This window comes from Bos taurus, chromosome 7 (genome assembly GCF_002263795.3).
Source record: "Bos taurus isolate L1 Dominette 01449 registration number 42190680 breed Hereford chromosome 7, ARS-UCD2.0, whole genome shotgun sequence".
NCBI lineage: Eukaryota > Metazoa > Chordata > Mammalia > Artiodactyla > Bovidae > Bos > Bos taurus.
This window is the reverse complement of record NC_037334.1, coordinates 104822907-104835935: the sequence shown is the minus strand read 5'-3', so window position 1 is coordinate 104835935 and position 13029 is coordinate 104822907.

The following is a 13029-nucleotide window of genomic DNA, read 5'->3' as shown; positions in this document are numbered from 1 at the left end:
TATTGTTCCCAGGGTACAGAAGAATCATGGAGGCTAATCATATCTGTGAAATTAGATGTCACTTGGTGAAGAGCCTAAGTGCTTTCTCCACTGTTCACAAGCTTTTCAGTAAATTCTGATGAAGATGATGGATATGGACATATTTTCTGCTCAGAACAAATGGCCCAGTAGGCCAACACAGCTTATAGTTTACATCTCCAACATCCTCAGACTTCATGTAACTGGACTCTGTTACAATTCTACAGCTCCAGAGCAGTGTGTCTAAACTTTTCATATGCATGCACATCACCCAGGAAGTTTAGTAAAATTCAGATTCTGATTTAGCTAGACTTGGCTGGAACCCAGGATAATAAGTTTCTAACAAAGCTCTCTATCTGCTCAACTTACTACTAGGCATTCAGGAACTTTCTCTTTAGACAAGAGAAAGAGGGAGGTGCTTCTGGTTTTCCAAAGACCTCCTTTAGGCTAGATTATCATTTCGTTAGTATCTCTGTGAGTGAATAAGAGACGAGGAGGCTGAATGTGCAGTATGCTGACTGGATTAGGCAACAGGGCATGGGAGTTGATATAAAAAGTCCAAAGTGGAGAATGGTGACAGCTTGAAAACTTAAATATTATGTCCACACATAAAACAGGATCACTGTAAGGACGCAAAGACCTACCTGGCCTGTAAGAGGACCAGAAAATTCTGGTCTCAGAGTGGATTTTTTGTTTCATTTTGATTTGCTTGTTTTTGTTTTCTAAGTTTTTGTCCTTTCATAAGTCACTTAATCTTTGAGAAACTGTCTTGTCTACAACTGAGATCTACTAACTAGGACTTTTGTGTGCTTTGTAATTTTTTTTTTAATTTAGGTAAAATTTATATAACATTAAATTAACCACTTTGAGAAAAAAAAAGAAAAGGCAGAGAAACCAGAGATCAAATTGCCAACATCCACTGGATTATCGAAAAAGCAAGAGAGTTCCAGCAAAACATCTACTTCTGCTTTGTTGACTATGCCTAAACCTTTGACTGTGTGGATCACCGTAATCTGTGAAAAATTCTTCAAGAGATAGGAATACCAGGCCACCTGACCTGCCTCTTGAGAAAACTGTATGTAGATCAGGAAGCAACAGTTAGAACTGGACATGGAACAACAGACGGGTTCCAAATAGGAAAAGTATGTCAAGACTGTATATTGTCACCCTGTTTATTTAACTTATATGCAGAGTCCATCATGAAATACACTGTGCTGGATGAAGCACAAGCTGGGATCAAGATTGTCAGAAGATATATAAATAACCTCAGATATGCAGATGATACCACCCTTATGGCATAAAGTGAAGAGGAACTAATAAGCCTCTTGATGAAAGTGAAAGAGGAAAGTGAAAAAGTTGGCCTAAAGCTCAACATTTAGAAAACAAACACCATGGCATCTGGTCCCATCACTTCAAGGCAAATAGACGGAGAAAGAGTGTCAGACTTTATTTTTCTGGGCTCCAACATCACTGCAGATGGTGACTGCAGCCATAAAATTAAAAGATGCTTACTCCTTAGAAGGAAAGTTATGACCAACCTAGACAGGATATCAAAAAGCAGAGACATTACTTTGCCCAAAAGGTCCGTCTAGTCAAGGAAATGGTTTTTCCAGTGGTCATGTATGGATGTGAGAGTTGGACTATAAAGAAAGCTGAGGGCAGAAGAATTGATGCTTTTGAACTGTGGTGTTGGAGAAGATTCTTGAGAGTCCCTCAGACTGAAAGGAGATCCAACCAGTCCATTCTAAAGGAAATCAGTCTTGAATATTCACTGCAAGCACTGATGCTGAAGCTGGAATTTCAGTTCTTTGGCCACCTGATGGGAAGAGCTGACATATTTGAAAGGACCCTGATGCTGGGCAAGATTGAAGGCAGGATGAGAAGGGGATGACAGAGGATGAGATGGTTGGAAGGCATCATCAACTCAATGGACATTAGTTTGAGAAAACTCTGGGAGTTGATGATGGACAGGGTGGCCTGGTGTGCTGCACTCCATGGGGTCGCAAAGAGTTGGACACGACTGAGTGATTGAACTGAACTAAACTGAATTACCTAAAGTTCCCCCCTTAAGAGATGAGATGCCCAATTTTGGGGAGAAGGGGGTGGGAGGTCTCTTTGGCTAGTTCCATGAGATCTGGGATGGTGAGGGGGCATGGGCCTCCCCCTCTTGCAAGTCTCAAGCCTCAGAGTCCTTATATCAAATCAGATCAGATCAGTCACTCAGTCGTGTCCGACTCTTTGCAACCCCATGAATCGCAGCCCACCAGGCCTTCCTGTCCATCACCAACTCCCAGAGTTCACTCAGACTCATGTCCATCGAGTCAGTGATGCCATCCAGGCATCTCATCCTCTGTTGTCCCCTTCTCCTCTTGCCACCAATCCCTCCCAGCATCAGAGTCTTTTCCAATGAGTCAACTCTCCGCATGAGGTGGCCGAAGTACTGGAGTTTCAGCTTTAGCATCATTCCTTCCAAAGATATCCCAGGGCTGATCTCCTTTAGAATGGACTGGTTGGATCTCTTTGCAGTCCAAGGGACTCTCAAGAGTCTTCTCCAACACCACGGTTCAAAAGCATCAATTCTTTGGCGCTCAGCCTTCTTCACAGTCCAGCTCTCACATCCATACATGACCACTGGAAAAACCATAGCTTTGACTAGACAGACCTTTGTTGGCAAAGTAATGTCTCTGCTTTTGAATATGCTATCTAGGTTGGTCATAACTTTCCTTCCAAGGAGTAAGCGTCTTTTAATTTCATGGCTGCAATCACCATCTGCAGTGATTTTGGAGCCCAGAAAAATAAAGTCTGACACTGTTTCCACTGTTTCCCCATATATTTCCCATGAAGTGATGGGACCGGATGCCATGATCTTCGTTTTCTGAATGCTGAGTTTTAAGCCACCTTTTTCGCTTTTCTCTTTCACCTTCATCAAGAGGCTTTTTAGTTCCTCTTCACTTTCTGCCATAAGGATGGTGTCATCTGCATATCTGAGGTTATTGATATTACTCCCGGCAATCTTGATTCCAGCTTGTGCTTCTTCCAGTCCAGCGTTTCTCATGATGTACTCTGCATAGAAGTTAAACAAACAGGGTGACAATATACAGCCTTGACGTACTCCTTTTCCTATTTGGAACCAGTCTGTTTTTCCATGTCCAGTTCTAACTGTTGCTTCCTGACCTTCATACAGGTTCAACAAGAGGCACGTCAGGTGGTCTGGTATTCCCATCTCTTTCAGAATTTTCCAGTTTATTGTGATCCACACAGTCAAAGGCTTTGGCATAGTCAATAAAGCAGAAATAGATGTTTTACTGGAATTCTCTTGCTTTTTCCATGATCCAGGGGATGTTGGCAATTTGATCTCTGGTTCCTCTGCCTTTTCTAAAACCAGCTTGTACGTCAGGAAGTTCATGGTTCACATATTGCTGAAGCCTGGCTTGGAGAATTTTGAGCATTACTTCATTAGCGTGTGAGATGAGTGCAATTGTGCGGTAGTTTGAGCATTCTTTGGCATTGCCTTTCTTTGGTATGAAAACTCACCTTTTCCAGTCCTGTGGCCACCGCTGAGTTTTCCAAACTTGCTGGCGTATTGAGTGCAGCACTTTCACAGCATCATCTTTCAGGATTTGAAATAGCTCAACTGGAATTCCATCACTTCCACTAGCTTTGTTCATAGTGATGTTTTCTAAGGCCCACTTGACTTCACTTTCCAGGATGTCTGGCTCTAGGTCAGTGATCACACCATCGTGATTATCTGGGTCATGAAGATCTTTTTTGTACAGTTCTTCTGTGTATTCTTGCCACCTCTTCTTAATATCTTCTGCTTCTGTTAGGTCCATACCATTTCTGTCCTTTATCGAGCCCATCTTTGCATGAAATGTTCCTTTGGTATCTCTGATTTTCTTGAAGAGATCTCTAGTCTTTCCCATTCTGTTGTTTTCCTCTATTTCTTTGCATTGATCACTGAAGAAGGCTTTCTTATCTCTTCTTACTATTCTTTAGAACTCTGCATTCAGATACTTATATCTTTCCTTTTCTCCTTTGCTTTTTGCTTCTCTTCTTTTCACTGCTATTTGTAAGGCCTCCCCAGACAACCGTTTTGCTTTGTTGCATGTCTTTTCCATGGGGACGGTCTTGATCCCTGTCTCCTGCACAATGTCACGAACCTCATTCCACAGCTCATCAGGCACTCTATCTATCAGATCTGGTCCCTTAAATCTATTTCTCACTTCCACTGTATAATCATAAGGGATTTGTTTTAGGTCATACTGAATGGTGTAGTGGTTTTCCCTACTTTCTTCAATTTCAGTCTGAATTTGGCAATAAGGAGTTCATGGTCTGAGCCACAGTCAGCTCCTGGTCTTGTTTTTGCTGACTGTATAGAGCTTCTCCATCTTTTGCTGCAAAGAATATAATCAATCTGATTTCGGTGTTGACCATCTGGTGATGTCCATGTATTGAGTCTTCTCTTGTGTTGTTGGAAGAGGGTGTTTCTTATGACCAGTGCATTTTCTTGGCAAAACTCTATTAGTCTTTGCCCTGCTTCATTCTGTATTCCAAGGCCAAATTTGCCTGTTAATTCAGGTGTTTTTTGACTTCCTACTTTTGCATTCCAATCCCCTATAATGAAAAGAACATCTTTTTTTGGGTGTTAGTTCTAAAAGGTCTTGTAGGTCTTCATAGAACCATTCAACTTCAGCTTCTTCAGCGTTACTGGTTGGGGCATAGACTTGGATTACTGTGATATCTAATGGTTTGCTTTGGAAACGAACAGAGATCATTCTGTCATTTTTGAGATTGCATCCAAGTACTGCATTTCAGATTCTTTTGTTGACCATGATGGCTACTCCATTTCTTCTGAGGGATTTCTGCCCGCAGTAGTAGATATAATGGTCATCTGAGTTAAATTCACCCATTCCAGCCCATTTCGGTTCTCTGATTCCTAGAATGTCGACATTCACTCTTGCCATCTCTTGTTTGACCACTTCCAATTTGCCTTGATTCATGGACCTGACATTCCAGGTTCCTTTGCAATATTGCTCTTTATAGCATCAGACCTTGCTTCTATCACCAGTCACATCCACAGCTGGGTATTCTTTTTGCTTTGGCTCCATCCCTTCATTCTTTCTGGAGTTATTTCTCCACTGATCTCCAGTAGCATATTGGGCACCTACTGACCTGGGGAGTTTCTCTTTCAGTATCCTATCATTTTGCCTTTTCATACTGTTTCATACTGTTCATACTTTTCATACTGATCTCCAGTAGCATATTGGGCACCTACTGACTTGGGGAGTTTCTCTTTCAGTATCCTATCATTTTGCCTTTTCATGGGGTTCTCAAGGCAAGAATAATGAAGTGGTTTGCCATTCCCTTCTTCAGTGGATCACATTCTGTCAGATCTCTCCTTATATCAGTGTCCGTCTAAGGGTGAGTGATATTTTCTATGGTCAGCTGTAGTTTTATAGATCCTTGTTGAACTGGCACTTCATGTTATAGCTAGTTGACCTGGGCAGAGACAAAGTGGGTTAGACAATGATACATGCAGCAATCATAAGCAGCATCAATACGGTGGAAACAGGGAATAGTAGAGGCATTAGCCAACTCCAAATTCCCCCCTCCCCAGGAAAAGGATCCCCACAAAAAAGATTGTAACCACCCTGAGATCTCTTCAGCTTGTTCTTTGAGACCCCATAGGATCTGAATGGTTTTCTTGAGTACTGTGAGACTTTCTTTAACTTCAGTTCAATTCAGTCGCTCAGTCGTGTCCAACACTTTGTGACCCTATGAACTGCAGCACACCAGGCCTCCCTGTCCATCACCAACTCCCAGAGTCCACCCAAACCCATGTCCACTGGGTCTGTGATGCCATCCAACCATCTCATCCTCTGTCGTCCCCTTCTCCTCCTGCCCTCAATCTTTCCCAGCATCAGGGTCTTTTCAAATGAGTTAGCTCTTCATATCAGGTGGTCGAAGTACTGGAGTTTCAGCTTCAACATCAGTCCTTCCAATTAACACCCAGGACTGATCTCCTTTAGAATGGACTGGTTGGATCTCCTTGCACCCCAAGGGACTCTCAAGAGTCTTCTCCAACACCACAGTTCAAAAGCATCAATTCTTCAGAGTTCAGCTTTCCTTATAGTTCGACTCTCACATCCATATATGACCACTGGAAAAACCACAGTCTTGACTATGTGGACCTTTGTGGACAAAATAATGTCTCTGCTTTTGAATATGTTGTCCTGGTTGGTCATAACTTAGCTGGAGGTATTTACCCAGAAACAACATGTCTCATTCAAGATGGCTAAAGTCCCTCTTTATTCAGGGATCAGGAGCTCTATCTCCTGTCTATTTTGGAGTACAACCCCTGCCAAGCTGTGTTGGCTAATTAGAGCTATCCTGAGCCATCTTATCTCCAGAAACTTAATATTGGGGGTGTCCATTAGAATGGCACTAACTTGTAGTCCTAAATAAGTATCTGAGATCTCCCAGGGGCTCACAGGTATATTGCATGTCCTCTTCTGTTTTCTTCCATGGCTTGACCCATGAGTAGTGAATCCAGGAGTCCTGTCCTGGAACTTTGACCCCTCTGGTGATAGAAAGTATTACAGGGTAGGGGCCCTTCCATGTGGGCTGAAATTGAGCCTTTGGGGATCCATCTTACTAGATTTTAATTAGGACATGAGTCCCTAGAGCATAGAGTGGTGGCTCTTTAGAATTCTTAGGGTCCTGGTTGACACTCCACAAGAGTATATCTTGTGGGATTTTTTTTTTTAAACCACCTCCTCAGCCTTCTCAATGTTGGTGGGAAAGCCTTCAATCCATCCTGTGAATGTATCCATCATGACTAGTAGAAATTTGTACCCTTGAAGAACTGGCATCTGAGTGAAGTCCATCTGCCAGTCCTCTCTTGGGTTGGCCCCATTCCGTTGGGTGGGCTGGGCCAGCTGGGGCCTTTGAGCTCCTTGGGGGCTGTTTAATTGGCAAGTGGACAAGAGGAGACTGTAAGACTTGCCTTATAGTCATTTGGAGGCCTGTTCCTCTGAAAAACCTTTCTAGTCATCGTTGGAGGGCCTTCTCCCCTAAATGAGTAGTGGCCTTTAAGGAGTTAACCAACTTCCACTGACGTTCCCAGGCAGAAAAAGGAGTCCCTCCTTTTGGAACCACCCCATATGATCATCTTGAAAGCCTTAACTCTTAGCTTTAAGAGTCTCACCTTTAGTATATGAAGGAGTTTTTGGCTAATTAGATCTGTGGAACTAAGGTGGCAACCCCTATTAGGTCATTTTCCCATAATGCTTCTCTCTTAGCTGCCTGATCAGCTGCTTGGTTCCCTCATGCCACTTCTGTGCTCCCTTTCTGGTGTCCTTTACAGTGGGAGACTGAAACCTCAGCGGGTAGGTGGACTGCCTCCGAGAGCCTAAGCGTTTGATTACCATATTTGATTGGGGACCCTCGGGTGGTTAAGTGGCCTCTTTCTTTCCAAATAGCAGCATGTGCATGTAGCACCAGAAAGGCATACTTGGAGTCAGTGTAAATGGCTGCTCTTTTTCCTTTTCCAAGCTCTAGAACTTGAGTTAGGGCTATAAGCTCAGCCACTTTGTCTGAAGTACCTGGTGGCAAAGGGTTAGCCTCTATTTATTGTCTCAAAGTTGGAGACTACGGCATATCCCAGTTTTTCTTTTTCCATCCAAGACAAAGCTGTGTCCATCACTGTAACAGATTTCCTCAGGATTGGTCAGAGGATCTTCTGACAATCCCTCTCAGGGTTTTGTCCAGTGATCCAAAGTTTCTAGGCAAGAGTGAAAGGGAAGAGAGCCCTTGGGGGTAGGCAGGAGGGTAGTTGGGTTAAGAACCTCACAAGGGGATACAGTGGGCTTGGATTTTCCATTAGCACTGTTTGATATCTGAGGATCCTTTGATCAGACATCCATAAATGCCGCCCCCCCCCCCCCCATTCAGGAGTTGTTTCACTTGGTGGCTGGTAAAAATAGTTTGCCCCCAAGAGAGATTTTTAAAACATCTTCTATCAGGAATGCAATAACTGCAAGATTTTGAAGGCAGGGAAAGATCTCTTCCATATAAGGGGTAGGACACTCAGGGACTACGTGAAACTGGTGCGAAAATATTTGTCCATCCCAGCAACAAAGGAGTGCCTGGGTGAATATTTTGTAATTGTTTTTCCTGAAGCACCCCAAAATGGAACAGATTTGAGAGGAGAAGGCTCTGGAGTAGGAGGTCAGGAAAAAGTGGGTAGCCCCTGTATCAACCAAGAAGTTCTTGGACCTACCTGCTACATCCAGTTTCACCCTTGGCTCCAGCCCCGTGGTGGTTATCTGTGACAGGTGGGCTGGCTGGAGCGGGCCACTTCACTCCTGTTGAACCATCGTGAGGGAAGGCTTGGAGCTTGACCTTGAGGCTCTTGGGTCCCAAAGGCAGAGTGCCGCCCAATGTCTCAATTGATGGCATTTGTAGCAAGCCATTTTAGGAGACTTGTCACAGTTTAGACACTCTCTGGCCCAACATCCCTCCTGTCTACAGATTAGGCATTTGCCTCGTGCCTTGTCCTTCAAGGACTCAGGGTTTGCCATAGGGCTTCCCTGGAGGGCAGCCAGCTTCTGGGCATGCCTTGTCTCTTTCCTTCTCTCCCTTTCCTGGGCATTGACCTCCCTCCCCTGTTCTCTTTTATAAAAGGTATTGGTGGCTGTCTGGACCATCTCATCTAGAGAGGAAGCAGGGTCCTGCTACTGTAGCTATTGTAACTTTATCCTGATGTCTGATATACATTGGGACAGGAATTTTTCCTTTAAAATCATCTTTCCTTCATAAGAGTCTAAGTCTAGAATGGTAAACTTTTGGAGGGCCTACTTTAGGCTTGCCAGAAAGGCAGTGGGGTTCTCATTGGACTCCTGAGTTATTGATGAGACTGGGCATGGTCCCAAAACTAATAGGCTTCCTTCTGTTTCCATGGGTCAACTTCCTTAGGGGTGAGTCTTCCTTAAGCTTTTCCTACCCAGTACTGTTGCAGCCTGAGAGTCGGCATCTCCGGGTCAGGGTGCAGATCCCCAGACAGGTTGAGGTGTGACAATCTCCTGGAGATCCAATCCCCAGGCAGGGTGAGGCTTGTCAGCCTTCTGAGAATTGGGTCCCTGGACATGTTGAGGCAGGCCGATCTCCTGGGAGCCCTGGGCTGGTGGGTTCCTGAGCAGATCAAAGTGTGATAACCTGCTGAGGACCATATCCTCAGGCAGGCCGAGGCAGGTCAACCTCCGGGGATCCCCGGGCTGGAGTTGGGTGTCCCCAGGGCTCCAGAGTGACTAGTGCTGGGTAGGATTAAGGGGTTGTAATCTTAACTCATTGCCAGTTTGTCCACTGTGGATGGGAATAGATACCATGATGTAAAGCAATCCAAGCCTGTGCCCTGAGACTGGGAACCTGGCAAAACAGCCATAAGGCTTATCCTCTTATTGCTCTGAGGGAATGTAAATCACTGGTTTCTTCCCTCGTCCTCCATAAGAGCAGTTTAGGGTGTTTCCAATGGTCAATCGTGGTGACACACCCAGAGGCGCCATGACAGTTGCAAGGCACTATTAAAAGACCATGGAGTGGGTGGTTCTCCAGTTGTTGGAATGATTCTCCCACTCATTAGCATATGAAATCATCCAGCTCACAAAAACTAACCACACCACATTTCATGGCCGCTGCATACACCCTCTGTGATGGCCCACACTCTGTGGAGTGTGCATCTCTCTGAATCTGAACACATCTAACTCTTACCTATCAATGTGTATCTCACTGAAATCTTTTTGCAATAAGATGTCAAGAACCTGAGCTTCATTAGGTCCTAAAACCAGGAACCATGGGTTTTGGCCAGGTTAAAGTTCTGGTTTGACACGACTGAGTGACTAAGCATAGCACAGAGTCCCTGCCATATGGGTTTAAGTCCCAATCGGGTAAACAGTTTCAAACACACCTTTCAGAAATGTAAAGATGATGGCCTGCCCAATGCTTTGTAAACAGTGGCATAGATGGAGAGAGGAACTGAAGGACAGGAGGAAAAAGCAGTGGGAAATCGTGCCGAGGAACTCCTTTCATAACTTGCTGGAAAACTGCTAAATGCGTGACCTGTGTCTACAATTTTCATTGGCCTGATCCTTGGCACAAAGGAGATTAAGGACAGCAGAACCCTCACCCCCTTGGGCAACAGCTACTAAGGCACAGCAGATAGTGGAGCCTTCAGGACACACTGGGGAGTAGCCCCTGCCAGAGCCCCTCAGTTGCACCCACTGCTGCTCGCCTGTTCACAGGGGGTTTGAGGAAACAAGAGATTGTAAAGGAATTAAGATTTTGTTAGCCGTATGTCCTTCCAGCCATAGGGGTGAGGACCTCCTACCTTAATCGAAGGTCTTCTGGAATCTGAGACCAAGCTGCATGAGCTTACTGCTGAGTTTCTTTTTGTCCTGGTTTCCAGCACGCTGGGCTTCTTGTCACTTCCACTGCACTGGGTGTCCTTCGCCTTCAGCTTCCACAGCATGAGCTTTCACCGAGTTGGACTCCTGCTGTGCTTGGTGTCTGCCTCACTGAGGCCAAGCTGAAGTTGTTTCAGCCAGGTGAAATCTGAGACACAGCACCAGATATGTCCTGGGAGTGTGCAATTTCCTTGGCTCTGTTTTACTAGAGCAAAGATTTGATACGGCGGGCCAGTGTTACAGCTTGGTTACAGCTCAGAGTTTTATTCCACAAGCGAAGGAAAGTACACCCTTGAGGTGTGAGGGTGGGCCACCCCAAATGAGAGGTCTTGGCTTCCTCCATTTATATGTTTGTCTCCTCCCTGCTGAGCCTTCCATATGTAAATTGGGCTAGCCAGGAGGGCTGTTTGTTTTACCTGAGGTTCTCTCTCACTCTGGTCCTCTGATTTTCTTTTGTTCCATTTTCATGTGTTTGTTTTTTTTTCCTTTCTTTGTCTTTTAGCCACCACCATTTTGGACTCATTTTTCCTATTCTAACTACCTAAAGTTTGGATCCTTAATCTTTTTCCTTGATGAATCTGGCTAAAAGTTTATCAATATTTTATCCTTTTATAAAACCATTTCTTGGTTTCATTAATCTTTTCTGTTGTTTTTCTTTTCATTTCTGTTTTATTTATCCCTTCTCTGGCCTTTATTATTTCCTTCATTATGTTGACTCTGAGTTTTACTTGTTCTTCTTTATCTAATATTCTTGCCTGGAAAATCCCATGGAGGGAGAAACCTGACGGGCTACAGTCTATGGGGTTGCAAAGAGTAGGACGTGACTGAGCAACTTTGTTTTATTTTATTTTCTTCTTTGCTTTATCTAATACCTCCAGACATCAAGTTAGACTGTATATTTGAGTTTTTTCTACTTTTCTGAGGTACTGTTATACTATATATTTATAAAATTATCTCTTAGAGTTAGCTTTGCTGTGTCCCATAAATTTTGCAATGTTGTGTTGTCATTTGTATTTGTCTTAAGGCTATTTATAATTTCCTCTTTCATTTCTTCATTGACCCATCGGTTTCTTGGTAGCATGTTGTTTAGTTTTCACTTCTTTGTAATTTGCCCATTTTTATTCATAAAGTTGATTTCTGGTTTCATATCGTTGTAGTTAGAAAAGTTCTTGACTTAACTTTTATCTTTTGTCATGTGTTTGGACTGCTTTTGTGGCCAGCATATGATCTATTCTGGAGAAAGCTTCATGCGTAGTTGAAAAGAATGTGTATTCTTACATTTTTGTATGGAAACCTGTAGATTTCAATTAAATCCAACTGGTTTGTCATTTATGGCCACTATTTCCTTATTAAATTTATGATCTTGATAATGTAAATGGGATGTTAAAATTCCCTATACTTAATTATGGGCTTCCTTGATAGCTCCATTGGCAAAGAATCCACCTGCAATGCAAGAGACCATGGTTTGATTCCTGGGTTGGGAAGCTCTGCTGGAGAAGGGAAAGGCTACCCACTCCAGTATTCTAGCCAGGAGAATTTCATGGACTGTATAGTCCATGGGGTCACAAAGAGTGAGACACGACTGAATGACTTTCACTTTCATTATTCATTATGGTATTATTATCAATTTCTCCCTATATATTTCTTAATATTATCTGTCTATATTTAGGTTCTTCCACTAATAGGCATATAACTAAAGGACTTGAAGACTTAATCCATTACAATGAACAAATGAACAAATAGACAAACTTGAATATGAATATTCATAGCAGCATTATTTATAATTAAGGCTTCCTTGGTGACTCAGATGGTAATAAATCTGCCTGCAATGTGGGAGGCCTGGGTTCTATCTCTGGGTCAGGAAGATCCACTGGAGAAAGAACTAGCAACTCCCTCCATATCCTTGCCTGGAGAATCACATGTTCAGAGGAACCTGGTTGGCTACAGTCCATGGGTTCACAAAGAGTTGGACACGACTAAGCAACTGACACACAAAAGGTAGAAACTACTCAAATGTTTGCCATCAACTGACTAATAAATCAGCAAACTGTGATACATTCCTTCAATGGAATATTTATCAATCATCAAAGTGAATGAAGTATTGATACATGTAACAATATGGGCGAATATTATGCTAAATTAAAAAGGTGCAAAAGACCATGTGTTTCACAATTCCACTTATGTGAAATGCTCAGAAGAGGTGAATTCATAGAGACACTGAGCAAATTAGTGGTTGCTAGGGGATGGAGAAAGGAGATAATTGAGAATGACTACAAATGGATATAGGTTTTCTGTTTGGATGATAGAAGTGTTCTAGAATTAGATAGTGGGGTGATCACACAACCCTACAAATATACTAAAAACCATTGGAGTGTACACTTTAAAAGGGTGAATTTTATGGGATGTAAACTATATCTCAAAAAACAATGACATTTTATGCATCTAGATAAAGTCATCCATTGACATTAAAACTATTAGGTGAAAGATTGATGAGGAATTTATAATATGTGAATCTATCTGACAGGCAGTGAACTTATTCAAAATTGGACTT